At 34.0% G+C, this 16,862-nt stretch overlaps 1 long non-coding RNA gene across 1 annotated transcript; it reads right to left on the reverse strand.

Annotated features, from left to right (window-relative positions):
* Nucleotides 1–1,736: 1,736 nt before the first annotated feature.
* LOC132302533 (uncharacterized) lies at nt 1,737–3,920 on the reverse strand. The gene is made up of 2 exons (XR_009480852.1): nt 3,842–3,920; nt 1,737–3,704 (listed from the first exon to the last, which is right to left on the reverse strand). It is a non-coding gene; the product is annotated as an uncharacterized LOC132302533 (long non-coding RNA).
* Between the last annotated feature and the right edge of the window lie 12,942 nt (nt 3,921–16,862).

A 16,862-nucleotide genomic window follows, 5' to 3' on the forward strand; every position in this document is an offset into this window, starting at 1 on the left:
AGAATAGGTTGTCGATGGTTATGAGAATCGTTTAGAATGCAAGAAGGCTAAACCGATGCAATTGACAATTTTCGGGACAGATTCATCGAGCCAGCCCATTTTGACATGATTGGTATCATGCCAACAATCAATACCCACGACATTTACTCACTATATACAGTCATTTTTTGGTCAAATTCTTTCATTTATGATTCTGAAATTGCGTTTTCATAATTTTTGTTAGTGGTTGAATTAAACTTGAATTGATATGATTTTTGGTATTTATTAGTTTTTGCTGATTAGGTTTGATCCCCTATTTTCTGTAATTTAAGCTTCTTTTTAGGTTTTCTTTTTGTTATTTGCTCCCCTCCTTTTAGGTATTTTTTTTATGAATGTAATGCAGTTGAGAATTTTCATTCAATAAGATTTGTATCTATTGTTGTTGCCTTCGGGCTGTACATTCCTGTGACACTTCTTTTTTTATTTATCAAAGCTTACCCTTTTAAGTTAACAAATAAATAAATAAAATAATAATATATCATATTTCTTTGCAATTTGTTTATCCTTTCGCTTCAATATTCAATCAATTAATTTAATTAGATTCGGCTTTGCCAGAAGGATTCAAATCACTAATAGTATTGAAAAAAATATATTCCAAATTGGAGTAATCCTTTACATAAATATAATTGTAATTATTAATAACAAAAAAATGATTTCTGTAACATTAAGAACAATTCAAACCTACTTTAACGAGGGGGGGGGGGGGGGGGGGGAAATCACACCTACGCAGCCGAGGTAAAGCAATAACAATCACAATACCAATAACCACACAACTCTACAATCATTAGATTATCCCACTGTATATATATACATATGCATGCGCGCATTATATACACACATACATAGATACAGATATATATGTTCTTGTAAACATTTGAGCTAGCTGGTTCCGTCATGTTGATGTTTGGCTTTGGACCTTCAAGAATCTGAAAATGTGAGGAAACTTACCACAGAAAGAAAGTAAAGAGGATGAAAATGAAAGGTCAAAAGAAGATCGACTCCATGCACATTCAAACCATTTTCGCCTTTTGCGCAGTGATGATCAGATCAGCAATAATCCTTTGGACTTTGAAGCCATCAATCCAAAAGGATTGATATAATCAGAGAAAGGGTGTTGTATTCCATGCAAAGCCTCGTCAAATGAGCAATCCTTGCTTGTCATTCCTCAGTGTCGTTGTCATTTCTACCTTAAAATTAATGATAGTATACATACACACACACACACACACACACACACACACACATGTAATTACTACTAATAAGCGACTTCTTCTTCAATCTATGATTCTATATAAGTATTGAATGAAAATTAATGGCATTTCTCTAAAAAAACTCTTATTTTTATTTATTAGCTTAATATTATTTCATAAATTGTACAACAGTCATTTAACTAATCATTATTACTGTCACAACTTTAATGGAAGTTAGGTCGATGACTGTGTGTGTGTGTGTATATTTGGATAATAGAATTCTATATACATTAACGTGAAGCCACAAAGTATGGGTTGCGAGTCCCAAGGTTTTCTCTCTGACTTTTCTAAAAAAGGAAAGGCCACCACCAAAAAGAGTTGCAGGTTTAATGGTCTCCTATGTCAAATATCCTCATTCTGAAATATTGGCAAAAAAATCTTTATAACCTGCATGAACTAAGAACCATATACTATATACCTTTTAACAAAAAAAAAAAAAAAAAAAAAAAAAAAAAAAAAAAAAAAAAAAACACATATACTATAGAGTATATAGCTAGTTCACTATACACACACAGATATATACACACACACATATATGTATAATTTTTGTAACACCTATACATATATATTGACAAATGTCATTAAGTAATTTGACGTGGCTGTATCAGCCATGTTACTATTTAACAAGAAGCTGGGGTAGGGTAGTTAAGTAGCTAAGCTAGAGACACTTTCCAACTTTTTTGGCCTTATAGTCGTACGTATACTGTATATTAATACGACGTACTGGTGTCTTTTGTCTACTGTTGGTATCCACCAATTAAGTAGGCCCCAGTCTCACCATTTATAATAAAACAGCGGCAATATTGTGCACAAAGAAGAACCAGTACACACACACATACACACACACTCCACAGTCAACACACACACACACACAGACACCACGCACAGTCCACCCTGAAGTATAAATATCAACCAACTTTCTACTTACACATCAAATCTTCTTCCTCTCTTCTATAATAGGCAAAGTTTTGTGAAATCTTGTCAGAGGTCAACAACACTTCTTATTTTCGTATAATTCCTTCCAAGAAAAACAGTTACATACATATGTATATATAATATATATGATACTAGTTGTACCTCTTCCACCCAAATCTTTCTAACTGTCTTCTAAACACATCAAATATCCTAGGTATGGTTGGTATGTATCTCATGAGATTCCTAAGCTCCTTCATAATATATGAAGCCACACACACACACACACACACACACACATATATATGATCCCTACTTATAAAATTATCAAAAAGAAAATCTTAATTAGAATCATTAACTTGTGTTCAATATTCGTAAGGTACTTGCATTAATCCTAATTCTCTTTTTATTTCTATGCCTCCATTTCTAACACTCCGTAGATAACATTATCCCCATCTTTAGATCAAGACCTAGAATTTTCCGTAGCCATAAAATTAAGTTTCATCACGCATATATATCAATATATATAGCTAGTCACATCTTCTTTGGCTATGGGGAAAGATCATACGTACTGATCATGATCGGGTAACGAACTAGAAACACCTTTTCATTTCAACAACTATTGGAAGACTTAGTTGAAGTTGGATGCTTTGCATATGGTATATGGTTGCCGTTTTTGCCTCGAGTTCAAGTCCTCAAGGTTTACAATTTGATTTCTGTTTCATTGTGTGGCAGTGGCTTTTGGCTTGGTCCTTTTTCATTATTGTAATTGTTCCTGTTGCTCTATGGTTTTTGTTGTACAGTTTTTTTTTATTCATTTATAAAAGCTTACCCATTCAAAAAAAAAAAAAAAAAAAAAAAAAAAAAACCTATTGGAAGACGATCGATAACTTGTCTATACGTAGATTAAAACATTATATCACAAATCTTGATTAAAATTAAGCTACAAGATTGATTAATAATCTTCATCTTTATGTTCACCAGTTTTAAAAATCTTATATATGTTAAATCTATTGAATCATTTATTTTACCCAAAATAATAAAGGATGAAGATCCCAAAAAAAAGGTACTATAATTAACTATATAGTTAATTTATGTACTTCACCATAACTTTTCATTGCACTAGCAAGTGAAATTCAAAGTTTCGGGAAGAGATCCTACAGTTCTTTATACCTAATACATAATTACATGTGTATACACGCGCCAATATTAACATGGTCACACAGAGAGAGAGAGAGATGCCAAAACCAAAGGTGATTAGGTTATAACACGAATCGAATTTTAGTTATTTTCAGATGATAGTATTTAGAGGAATTTCAATTAAGTAGTGTATTCATAATTAGTTCAAGGTCGAACAGACAACGAAACAAAGGTTAACTGCAAAAGATTGCTCACTAGACAAGCTTAGCAAGGAAACCACTCACCCGTTGATCCATCAAAATACGTATTCATTATTGTCAAATATTGATTATATATATCTTCAACCATCACCTTATAGCCCATCTAAAAAACAACAACCAATATAGTTATCAAAACTCAGCTCTCTACATATATATATATATATATATATATATTTATATAAAGCTAAAAGAGCTTGAAAAGAAGCAAACTGAAGACGAAAGGCGACGATACAAGCATACCTGGTTGACAGTGGCAAGAGACTGGGTTTAATCCATGTGAGTTCAGTCATTTGTTAGGTTAGGGTAGTCTAAGCTGAATTTATAGAGAAAAGATAGAAAGATCTTCCAACCGTTGAAACGTGTGAACTCTCTGCCTTAGAGTGTATCTGCTACTCCTGGCACGTGAGAGTTACTTTGACTCACGGGTGATATAGATCAAAGACATTGTGCATGTGATTCCCCACAACCTTAACAACCTTCTTTTGTTACATAATCCAATCTTAAGAGATTAGGTTGCAACAGAAATGGCTGGTAACGGATGTGGCGACTTGAATCATTTCTAAAGATTGGATGTAAACGATTAGGGTTTGGAAATAGAGGAGATGGCAGACAGTGGAGGTGGGTTGGCGGAAGAGAGGATTAATAGTGAGCTAAAGAGGGGGAGAGCCCACTATCAGGTCTCACACACGGGTGAGAAAAAATCCTCTTCCTTTTTTAATTACCCGCTTATGCGGCCAAGACAAGTTTTTTCCTATATAAGCTTTTTCCTACGTATAAAGAGGAGCCTCTGATCCAACCTATGGGCTGCTAGCGGGCTAGGCTTTCCTTATTTCAATGGGCAATTATGCTGCATCATGATTGTAATTGTAGGCTTATAAATTCTTTTGGCTTGTTGTAAAAAGAGAACGCTTGCTCATTTATTCAAAAATTCAAACTGTTAGGTAGTGTTGTATATTCACCTATTTATACACACTTTAACTCCCATTCAAATTCGATGTGGGACAAGTCCCATTTATAACACCTGTCGACTATAATACACAAGTATAAATATAAAATTATAAAATTAATATCATAATTTTGTACCGATTAATGATTAACGTGACAATTAGCTAGTGAAACATTTAAATAGAATCCATTCTTAATTTTACTAGCGAAGAATCTTTAACGGATTCTACTAATTCAAATTGCAACAAAAATCGATCAATTTTTAAATCATTACTTATTAATTTACTCCTTCAAAAAATCATTTTCACTTGCCCTAAGATAACAATGGTGATCAGTTCAAATTAAAGAATCATAAAATGTAGTAGATGATTAGTGTGTTTAATCAGACAATTTAAGATGATATTTGACTCATAACGACCTCTTCTCATGTGAGAATGATTGATGTTCAATCAAAACAATTTAAAATGAAATTAGACTCATAGTGACATCACATCTTCTAGGATACATGCTTGTCACGTATTAATTGACATGTCTTACACAAATGTTTCTATTTTGGTTCGAATGCAGCAATGGTTACATAACGGGGCCAACAAGGAAGCTCTATCTTCCAGATTATGTATTATGTCTCAGAAGTGAAGAAAAGGTGAATTAAATGCAGAATCAAACACACACACACACACACACACACATATATATCCAGATTATGTATTGGTGATCAAGTATTTTTGAGCTTGTAAATTCACAAACTCATAAGTTTTAACTCCTTATACTACTGTTTTAAAGGATTTTCACTCTAAAAATTACTAAATAGCACAACATTGTAATCAATTCTACATTGGCTCCAATGTTTCTATTAGTTTTTATATTTTTTTTATCTCATTATTTCCAGAGATCAAATAAAACCTACATGATGTTGGACTTATGGCTCAAAATTGCATAAATTAGTTTCTTTTATGTTTTGGAATACTGAAATTTGTGAGAGAAATCATTCCAATAGGTTTCTATTTTTGAGTTGAGATTGATTTGTCCTTGTGGACAAGTGGTATAATTATTGTCTAATAAAGAATTGGGTTTTGAAAACTATAAATAGAGATTGGTTTGGGTATAGAGAGAGATAATTGTAAAGAGAGAAAAGTGAGTTGAGTTTGTGAGAAGAGAAAAAGTGTATAATTAAGTTTTGAAGTAAAATATGTTTTTTTTTTTTTCGGTAAATGGGCAAGCTTTAAATAAATAGGAAAGAAATATACAAGAGGTCCAGATATGGACAATACAGCCAAAGACAACCATAGTTGTCACAGGAACATCAAAGATATCCACAAGAACACAACCACAGTTAGCTAACACAATCTTACAGTCAGTACAACAAACTATAATGTAATCTATCACATAAACTTTTCTATGAACAACCCAAAACACACTGTAGGCAATACCAGTGACCAAAATGACCTCCAGAACCATTAATCCCCATCATGAAGGTGATTGTTAATCTGATATAAACCATGAATGCCCACCTGCAAAGGAGCAACCCTATAAAAGTAGTTGATGGAGATCTGCCAAAGAGTCCATCTTCCTTAGCTCATTACCAGTTTTCAACATGGTAGAGGCAAACCTAGCTTGAATTGTACTCTTGATAAGGGATATAATGTGGCATATATGTTGATGAGCAGGTGTTCCTGAATGCCCTTGCATTCCTCTCCTGCCAGATGAAGTAAATGGCTGCAACTAATAGAAGTTTGTGTGTGATGAAGCATCCTTGTGTCCAATTGCTGCTACACCAGGTTAATAAGTCATGCCAGCTGCTAGGTTGGATGTAGAAACCAGTTGTGTGTTAAATAAATTCCCAAATAACAGCACTATACTTATACTTAAAAAACTGATGGTCACAAGACTCCCAGTCTGAAAGACAAAGGTAGCAAGCATTAGTATAGTGCTTGTTCAACATTGGCTTTGTGTCTAAGGTGTACCACCTCTTTCTCATTGCCAACCATGCAATGTGGCTGTGCTTTGGGATGTGGTGCTTAAACTAAATTAAATGGTGCCAGGGGAAGGCAATGAAGGGAGGATTGAAATATTCCATGGTGTATTTATGTGAGAAGCCTTTTGTAGGGGATGGAAGCTAAACCTCACAATCTGAAGTAGATGATGGGGATGGATGTGATACCCCCTAATTTCGGAACACGGGTTGATCAAGTCCGCGCACAAAATTAGGGGATATCAAACCAATTATAGTATTTAAACAAGCACGGATTACAAAATGAAATAAAGAATAAAATAAAACGCTGAAGAAATCCAATTAATAGTAAATCCATTAATAACTTCCAACTGGTTACAACTCGGGAATCCCGTAACTCAAGGACCCCTTAACCAAAAGTTACTATTTAGAATTTCAACCAAATAAATACTAATATCAACTGAAACAAAACTAATATCCTACTTTTAAGCAAATAGAAGGAATGGATAAGTCCTCCAGCTGCGGATCCTCAACCTTGAGACTTGACCTTCTAACAACCTGAAAAAAATAAATCGCGGGTTAAACCCTACGAGCAAGTTCTCTCTACCAAGCCTCTGAAAACCAATAAACAGATCATCTTTACCAAAACCATCCCTAATTAAGCTTTAACTTTAATATACGATGCTACCAATATATATAAATACTTATATATATAGTACAAGAATCCTATCTGTTAATAGGGCATTAAATTGTCAAAACCACTCACCAATAATTAATTATTAGTCATCCCTAGACTAAGCCCCCCCTTTTATAATTTTCTCATAAAGTAAACCCCACTCACCTTAACTCCATCCTAAACAGTAATTTAGTCATCTACACATATAGCGATTTAAATATGCACCGGCAAATCAACTATGCCATTTATAAATATATTTATTTATATACTAGCAATTCAACCATGCTTCCTTCAATATATTTACTTTTAGCAATTCAACCATGCTTCTCATATATGAAATTTATTCATAACCAATAAGGCAGTATATCAAAGCCTTTGGCAACTCATCCATGCCTACAATTCAACCATGTACTAACTTTAAACTTAACTCTAGGTATAATTATACATAGACTTCACATGCATATAATAAACATGTCCTTAATTTAATAACCGTGTATCTATTACGATTTTAAATCAACCATACCATACACGAATCAAGTCATACCAAACAAGATTTATAATATTTAATAATCTTACATAATATATATATACACATATATTTTATAATATATATATATGTGTGTATCATACATTCCATAACAATCGTTGACTATTTAAAAATCATATCTACATATATATACACATATATACACCTCCTTTCATTGCAAAAATATTTAATTAATTATATTTATACCACTAAATGCTACTAGGTATCTTAGTAACACTCTGAGGCTCTCAAAACATCAAGAACACACCCTCTAATGATTAATTTTAACCCTAACAAGCTTAAGATAAATACTGGAACTTCACCGGAGTCTCAAGCAACTTTCCAGGACCTCACACGCATCCCCACGCGCCTTCACGCGCCGCCACATACCCCTAGACTACTCCCACGCGCCTCCACGCGCTTCCCCTTACCGGCAAGCGCGTCCACGCGCCTACACGCGCCCTCACGCGCCTGAGCCATTCTCGGCGCGTGTTGGCAGCTCCTAATTGGTTGCTGTTGGTTGATTTGGTACGCCGCGCTACACTGGATAATCCCTCCTTTGACCAGACCTAATGAATGGTCTAGATGCTCAAGTACACCATCCCTCCATGCACCGCGAAGCATAGGATTATTCTAATCACTCATCAACTTAACCCATGGCCCAGATCAGTGCTACACCAACTTACTCTAAGCCGCACCACACTGGATTGCACACCCTATTTGCTACAGCCGCCTCCAGTAATGTCATATGTTAAACAATTTAACATATTTCTATATATAACAGTATATATAAATAATTTCTATAATAACATTAAAAATATAAATTAATTCCAGAAAATTTTAAAAAAAAAACTCAGAAAATTCCAAAAGATTTATTTATTATTTTGGGCATAAATGAACATATACAATTAAATTAAAATCCATTTAATTTAATTAATCGTGCTACACAAGGTTAACGCAAGATATAAAAATTTTAAAAAAATAAAATTTAATTAACCTAACCTCACATACAAGATCTAAATTATCAGAACAATGCATACATATATTCACATGTTTAATTCTATAATTTTGTAAAGAATAAATATGCTCCTCCAATCTGAATAATAATTTAATTTAATAAAATAAAATTATAATTTCGATAATCAAGGTGATAAGTTTATGAGTTCTAAGAGGAGAAGTAGAGAAGAACTCGCCTTTTCTTTTCCAAATTTGGTCTCCTCTTACGTTCTTTGATCCGGCCTCCTCTTCGTTAGCCCTTCTTCTTCTCTCTCTAATTCTCTTATTTTTCTAACGTGGAAAAACTCCTAACCCTAAAGTCTTATGTGTCTATTTATACACATCCAAAAACCTAAATCCTTTTCCCATTAGGATTATTATCATATAAAATAAATAATATTTATCTTTTAAATAATATATATACATACATATATTTTAATGTAAATATATATATATATTACCTTCCATAGATAACCATTAGTTAAATAAATTATATATACCTATATATATCAATATATAATTATATTGACATATATACCCCTCCACATGATTTAATAATGAATTAATATACACATGTAATTATATAGGTATAATTATGCAAAGATAATTATTAAATATCCTCACAACCACGGGCCTTTACCAATTAACCCAACAAGGCTTCCTTCAAGCCCAATACCACATCCGTTGGTCCAACTTCCTTTAATCCCAATCCAAATAACTTAAATACCTAAAATAATGAAATTAAATTTAATAGCTACCAATAATTAACAATAAAGTTACACCAACATAAAATCACGCAAATCAAATAAACACTTCACTAACTAGCATTCCACAAATCAAACACCGTATAAATTTAACAAATAAAATTACAAAATATATAATTTAATTAAAACAATACAATTTACCTACGCACTTAATTAAATAAAACAAATCACAACTATCAAGCACCTAATTAAATAAAACAAATCACTTAAAAATAATAATAATAATATAATATAAATTAATTTAATTAATAAATCCTTTTTACAATATCGGGGTATTACATTCTTCCCCCCTAATAAAAGGAATTTCGTCCTCGGAATTCACGAATCCATGAAATGAAATTTCGATTATTTGTCCCAAAATTTCATTTTCCCTTATTCCACTATTTGCCATGTAAGATATCTAATATGTAAATATCTATAATAACATGCTCACAATTGTGTAAATTACTTAAACACCTAGTGGTGTAATATACTAACAGTCAATGATTTGTATATATATGTATAAATATATATCACCATCATAAGCCAAAACCATCCAGATACTAATGAACATGATGCACTTATATCTACTAAGTCATTTCTACATCTACCTTGAAATAATAATAATAAAAAAAAAACATACCTCAATTCTTCTGAGGTACCCATGCATTACAAGGTATGGCATTGTACACCATGCCCTGATGCAACTGCTGTATAGGCTGTCCCTGCGGTGGCAGTGGTGCTGGTAAGGCCGGAAATGTCTGAGCCTGCACACGTGAAATCTGTGGAGTAGGTAATGGTTGCCACTGTCCCTGTTGCCCATATTGTTTCTGAGCCAACCCAGGACACCGTTTGGCTGAATGCCCATAATCTCCACACTTATAGCAATGACCCCTAAATATATTTGACTGCCCCTCCTGGTGATTACCCTGTAGCTGTCCCTGTCCAGTCTGAGGTGCTCCAGTCTGCAGAGTGGAAACTCCCTCTCTCTGAACTTCTGAATTACCCTTGTGCCTCTTCCAAGGCTGCTGGCCCTGGAATCTGCCCTTATCATTCTGTCGGTTCCCATTATCATTTACTTTCTCAGCTGGCTGATTAGCAAAGTCTTTGCCACCCCGCTTCTCAGCCCTAGTCTGTCTGAAATCCTCATTTAGCTGATAAAGCTGCAAAGCTGCGTCCACCACTTGAGCATAAGTAGTGTAGGCTGGACTACCAGTAATAGCTCTCTTGATAGACCACATCAGTCCTTTGACGAAACTGTTGCGCTTCTTCTCCTCTGTATCCACCTCCTCCGGTGCAAAGAGAGATAAGCGTGTGAACTGCTGTTCATACTCCGCCACTGTCATGTTCCCTTGCTGCAGATTAAGAAATTCAGTCTTCATGGCTGCCCTAACTGCATAAGGGAAATACTTTTCTTCAAAGCGTGCACTGAACTCATCATAAGTCAATGCCATCCTCTCCTCTATGGTGGTAACTGACTCCCACCACTGCAGTGCATCCCCAACTAGCTTGAAGGTAGCAAGCATCTGCTTCTGAACCTCCGTGCACTGAACCAAGCGAAGATGTCGCTCAATGTCCTGTTTCCACTGGTGAGCTGCTCTCGCATCGGTGGAGCCCGTGAACTCAGGTGGACTCCCTTTTGTGAAAGAACTCCTGGCCTTCTCCCAGGTATCAGTCTGAACAACCGGTGCTGGTAACGGTGCCGGCTGTACCTGAGGCTGATTTCGAAGTATAGCTGCTACCCCAGCTTCTATAGCCCGAGCAATGAGGTCATTGATGTGAGGAGGATACTCTGGATCCCTGCCCTGAGCCGGAGCTTGCTGAACTTCCTCTTGCTCCCCCTGAAGCTGACCCTCATCCTGAAACCCAAGTCGTTGTTGCTCTTCCTCCATTTGCTGACGTTGCAGGTGTTCTTGCTGCCTACGAGCAGCTCTCCTCTGTCGACGGTTCAGATTCTGTCCTCTTCCAGTGTTAACCATGCTGTTAATATAGAACGACAGACATCAGTACGATTTTAACGGACCGTAAAGGAATACAATGTATCCTAAACTTAAGCTCTAAAGAAAAGAGTACACAAAGCGGAATTCACATAATGAAAGACACCCTAGGGACACTTGAACCTGGAGTGCTCTGATACCAACTGTGATACCCCCTAATTTCGGAACACGGGTTGATCAAGTCCGCGCACAAAATTAGGGGATATCAAACCAATTATAGTATTTAAACAAGCACGGATTACAAAATGAAATAAAGAATAAAATAAAATGCTGAAGAAATCCAATTAATAGTAAATCCATTAATAACTTCCAACTTGTTACAACTCGGAAATCCCGTAACTCAAGGACCCCTTAACCAAAAGTTACTATTTAGAATTTCAACCAAATAAATACTAATATCAACTAAAACAAAACTAATATCCTACTTTTAAGCAAATAGAAGGAATGGATAAGTCCTCCAGCTGCGGATCCTCAACCTTGAGACTTGACCTTCTAACAACCTGAAAAAAATAAATCGCGGGTTAAACCCTACGAGCAAGTTCTCTCTACCAAGCCTCTGAAAACCAATAAACAGATCATCTTTACCAAAACCATCCCTAATTAAGCTTTAACTTTAATATACGATGCTACCAATATATATAAATACTTATATATATAGTACAAGAATCCTATCTGTTAATAGGGCATTAAATTGTCAAAACCACTCACCAATAATTAATTATTAGTCATCCCTAGACTAAGCCCCCCCTTTTATAATTTTCTCATAAAGTAAACTCCACTCACCTTAACTCCATCCTAAACAGTAATTTAGTCATCTACACATATAGCGATTTAAATATGCACCGGCAAATCAACTATGCCATTTATAAATATATTTATTTATATACTAGCAATTCAACCATGCTTCCTTCAATATATTTACTTTTACAATTAATTAGCAATTCAACCATGCTTCCCATATATGAAATTTATTCATAACCAATAAGGCAGTATATCAAAGCCTTTGGCAACTCATCCATGCCTACAATTCAACCATGTACTAACTTTAAACTTAACTCTAGGTATAATTATACATAGACTTTACATGCATATAATAAGCATGTCCTTAATTTAATAACCGTGTATCTATTACGATTTTAAATCAACCATACCATACACGAATCAAGTCATACCAAACAAGATTTATAATATTTAATAATCTTACATAATATATATATACACATATATTTTATAATATATATATATATGTGTATCATACATTCCATAACAATCGTTGACTATTTAAAAATCATATCTACATATATATACACATATATACACCTCATTTCATTGCAAAAATATTTAATTAATTATATTTATACCACTAAATGCTACTAGGTATCTTAGTAACACTCTGAGGCTCTCAAAACATCAAGAACACACCCTCTTATGATTAATTTTAACCCTAACAAGCTTAAGATAAATACTGGAACTTCACCGGAGTCTCAAGCAACTTTCCAGGACCTCACACGCATCCCCACGCGCCTTCACGCGCCGCCACATACCCCTAGACTACTCCCACGCGCCTCCACGCGCTTCCCCTTACCGGCAGGCGCGTCCACGCGCCTACACGCGCCCTCACGCGCCTGAGCCACTCTCGGCGCGTGTTGGCAGCTCCTAATTGGTTGCTGTTGGTTGATTTGGTACGCCGCGCTACACTGGATAATCCCTCCTTTGACCAGACCTAATGAATGGTCTAGATGCTCAAGTACACCATCCCTCCATGCACCGCGAAGCATAGGATTATTCTAATCACTCATCAACTTAACCCATGGCCCAGATCAGTGCTACACCAACTTACTCTAAGCCGCACCACACTGGATTGCACACCCTATTTGCTACAGCCGCCTCCAGTAATGTCATATGTTAAACAATTTAACATATTTCTATATATAACAGTATATATAAATAATTTCTATAATAACATTAAAAATATAAATTAATTCCAGAAAATTTTAAAAAAAAACTCAGAAAATTCCAAAAGATTTATTTATTATTTTGGGCATAAATGAACATATACAATTAAATTAAAATCCATTTAATTTAATTAATCGTGCTACACAAGGTTAACGCAAGATATAAAAATTTTAAAAAAATAAAATTTAATTAACCTAACCTCACATACAAGATCTAAATTATCAGAACAATGCATACATATATTCACATGTTTAATTCTATAATTTTGTAAAGAATAAATATGCTCATCCAATCTGAATAATAATTTAATTTAATAAAATAAAATTATAATTTCGATAATCAAAGTGATAAGCTTATGAGTTCTAAGAGGAGAAGTAGAGAAGAACTCGCCTTTTCTTTTCCAAATTTGGTCTCCTCTTACGTTCTTTGATCCGGCCTCCTCTTCGTTAGCCCTTCTTCTTCTCTCTCTAATTCTCTTATTTTTCTAACGTGAAAAAACTCCTAACCCTAAAGTCTTATGTGTCTATTTATACACATCCAAAAACCTAAATCCTTTTCCCATTAGGATTATTATCATATAAAATAAATAATATTTATCTTTTAAATAATATATATACATACATATATTTTAATGTAAATATATATATATATTACCTTCCATATATAACCATTAGTTAAATAAATTATATATACCTATATATATCAATATATAATTATATTGACATATATACCCCTCCACATGATTTAATAATGAATTAATATACACATGTAATTATATAGGTATAATTATGCAAAGATAATTATTAAATATCCTCACAACCACGGGCCTTTACCAATTAACCCAACAAGGCTTCCTTCAAGCCCAATACCACATCCGTTGGTCCAACTTCCTTTAATCCCAATCCAAATAACTTAAATACCTAAAATAATGAAATTAAATTTAATAGCTACCAATAATTAACAATAAAGTTACACCAACATAAAATCACGCAAATCAAATAAACACTTCACTAACTAGCATTCCACAAATCAAACACCGTATAAATTTAACAAATAAAATTACAAAATATATAATTTAATTAAAACAATACAATTTACCTACGCACTTAATTAAATAAAACAAATCACAACTATCAAGCACCTAATTAAATAAAACAAATCACTTAAAAATAATAATAATAATATAATATAAATTAATTTAATTAATAAATCCTTTTTACAATATCGGGGTATTACAATGGAAGAGATTGCAACTGAGAGATAAAGGATTGGGACTGAAGGAAAGGTATGTGCTGAAGGTGAGAGGGAATGACCCACTGATTGTTGGAAATTAGGCTTTTCACATCAGAGAGGCTTAATTGGGATGACAGAGGGCCATTTGGTAGCCAATAATCCAATCAAAGTTTTGTATCATTCCCATCCCCAATTTTATGCTTAACAAGTCCCCTAACCATGTCCCTTAGCTTTAACAAATTTCTCCAAAACCCAGAACTTAGAGCCGAAACTTTGACAGTCCAAATGGATTTTCTCTTGATCAAATAAGTGTGAGTCCAACCCACCCAAAGGCTTTCCTTTCTAGCACATAGCTACCAAATGAATTTAAGCCTTAAGACTCTATTAGTGAGGTCCACACAACGAAATTTCAGTCCTCTAAAAATCTTTGGTCTACAAATTGAGGACCAAGCAACTTTGGCCCCTCTTTTCTTCATTTCAATACCAAACTAGTAAAATGATCTCAAAATCTAGTTAATTTGTTCAATAATCTTCAAAAGGAGTCTAAAGCTTATGCCCAGTAGTTCTGAATGGAGTAGAGGACTGATTTAATGAGAACAACTCTCCCAGCATAGGATAAAAATCTTGATTTCTAACTATGGAATCTTGCTGTGATTCTCTGCACAAGGGATTAACAGTCAGTAGCATTGATTGAAGAAGGGGATAGTGGGAGCCCAAGATATGTGATTGGAAGTGTCCGAGCCTCAAATTACAGCAGAGAGAGAATTGCAGCTCTAGTGGCACCATCTACATTAGAGAAAAATACATGGCTTTTGGAGTAATTAATTGAGAGCCCAGAGAAGGATAGGAAATTTCCTAAAGCAGAATGCAAAACATTAACAGATTCAAGACTACCATGCGAGAAAAGAAAGATATCATCAGCAAAGGCAAGATAACAAATAGACAGTCTTCTACACCTCCATTGATACTTAAAATTTGGATTAGATGAGATGGCAGAACCCAAAGACAGAGATAACATTTCTATGGCTAACACAAATAGCAAAGGTGAGATAGGATCACCTTGTCTAATTCCTCTTCTACCTTTGAAAAACCCAAACAATTCCCCATTAAGTGAGATGGAGTAAGAAGGAGTAGTAATACATTAGCCAATCCTATGAATAAATAGGCTAGGAAATCCAAACAAATGGAGTGTGTCAAAATGAATTGCCAATGCAATGAATCAAATGCCTTTTTAAGATCAATTTTGAAGGTACAATAAGGGGGATGATTAGTCTTATGATAACCATTCAAAAGTTCATGAGCTAATATAATGTTATCAGTGATTTGTCTATCCTTAACAAAAGCATTTTGAGAGGGATTAATGATTGATGGAAGGAAAGTACTAAGCTTGTTTGCAATGAAATTCGACTCATAGTGACATCTTCACCTTCTAGGATATATACATGCTTGTTACGTATTAATTGTTAATTGTCTAATCTCATTGTTGTAAGGAACCTGATGAAAGACTTACATTATTGGGTATCCCGTACCTAATAATTGTTCCTGTTTCTTCAATGGTTGTGAACAAAACATTTGTGAAGTTGTGGCAGAATTTTATTTCAGTGAAATACGGGATTAATTTGTGTGAGTTTAATATATTTTTTCTCTTGCAAATCGTGTACTCGATTTTATAACTTTTTTGTAATTTAATAATATATAAGGGTGTTAATTTCTCAAAAAAAAAAAAAAAAAAAATTGAAAAAAAAATATATATTTAAGGGTGTTTAAGGAGGTTTTAAGTGTGATATGAGAGAATACAAAAAACCACAATTTTTGAGGGTGAGAGAGTTTGGGGGTTGAAACTAGCTCGTAATATATATTTTAATTTTTTGTATAGTGAAATTTTTTACTGAATTTTCATTATGAACATGAACTTTACACAAAATTATATAAATATGTAAGTTATTTGTATTGTGTTTACTTTTATTGTGTTTCTTGATTTGTTTATGTTTTACGATATTTCTCGTAACAACGTTACTATGGTCACATGCTGAAAATTAAGGTGATACATGCCAACTAAAAGAAAGGACTAGCAGCTAAGGTTTTATATTTTCCTCTCTATATTGAAGGTGATTTTGAATATTGCTTTGCGGTTTTCTTTTTCAATCTCTATATTGAAGGTGTCGTAGAACTATTTAGAATGCAAGATGTGAGTCGTGCGCATCGGAAAAATACTTAGACAGTTTTGTTTGTTTTAAA

This window comes from Cornus florida, unplaced genomic scaffold (genome assembly GCF_030987335.1).
Source record: "Cornus florida cultivar Cherokee Brave unplaced genomic scaffold, ASM3098733v1 CherokeeBrave_3.0.0_Hap2_Chr04, whole genome shotgun sequence".
NCBI lineage: Eukaryota > Viridiplantae > Streptophyta > Magnoliopsida > Cornales > Cornaceae > Cornus > Cornus florida.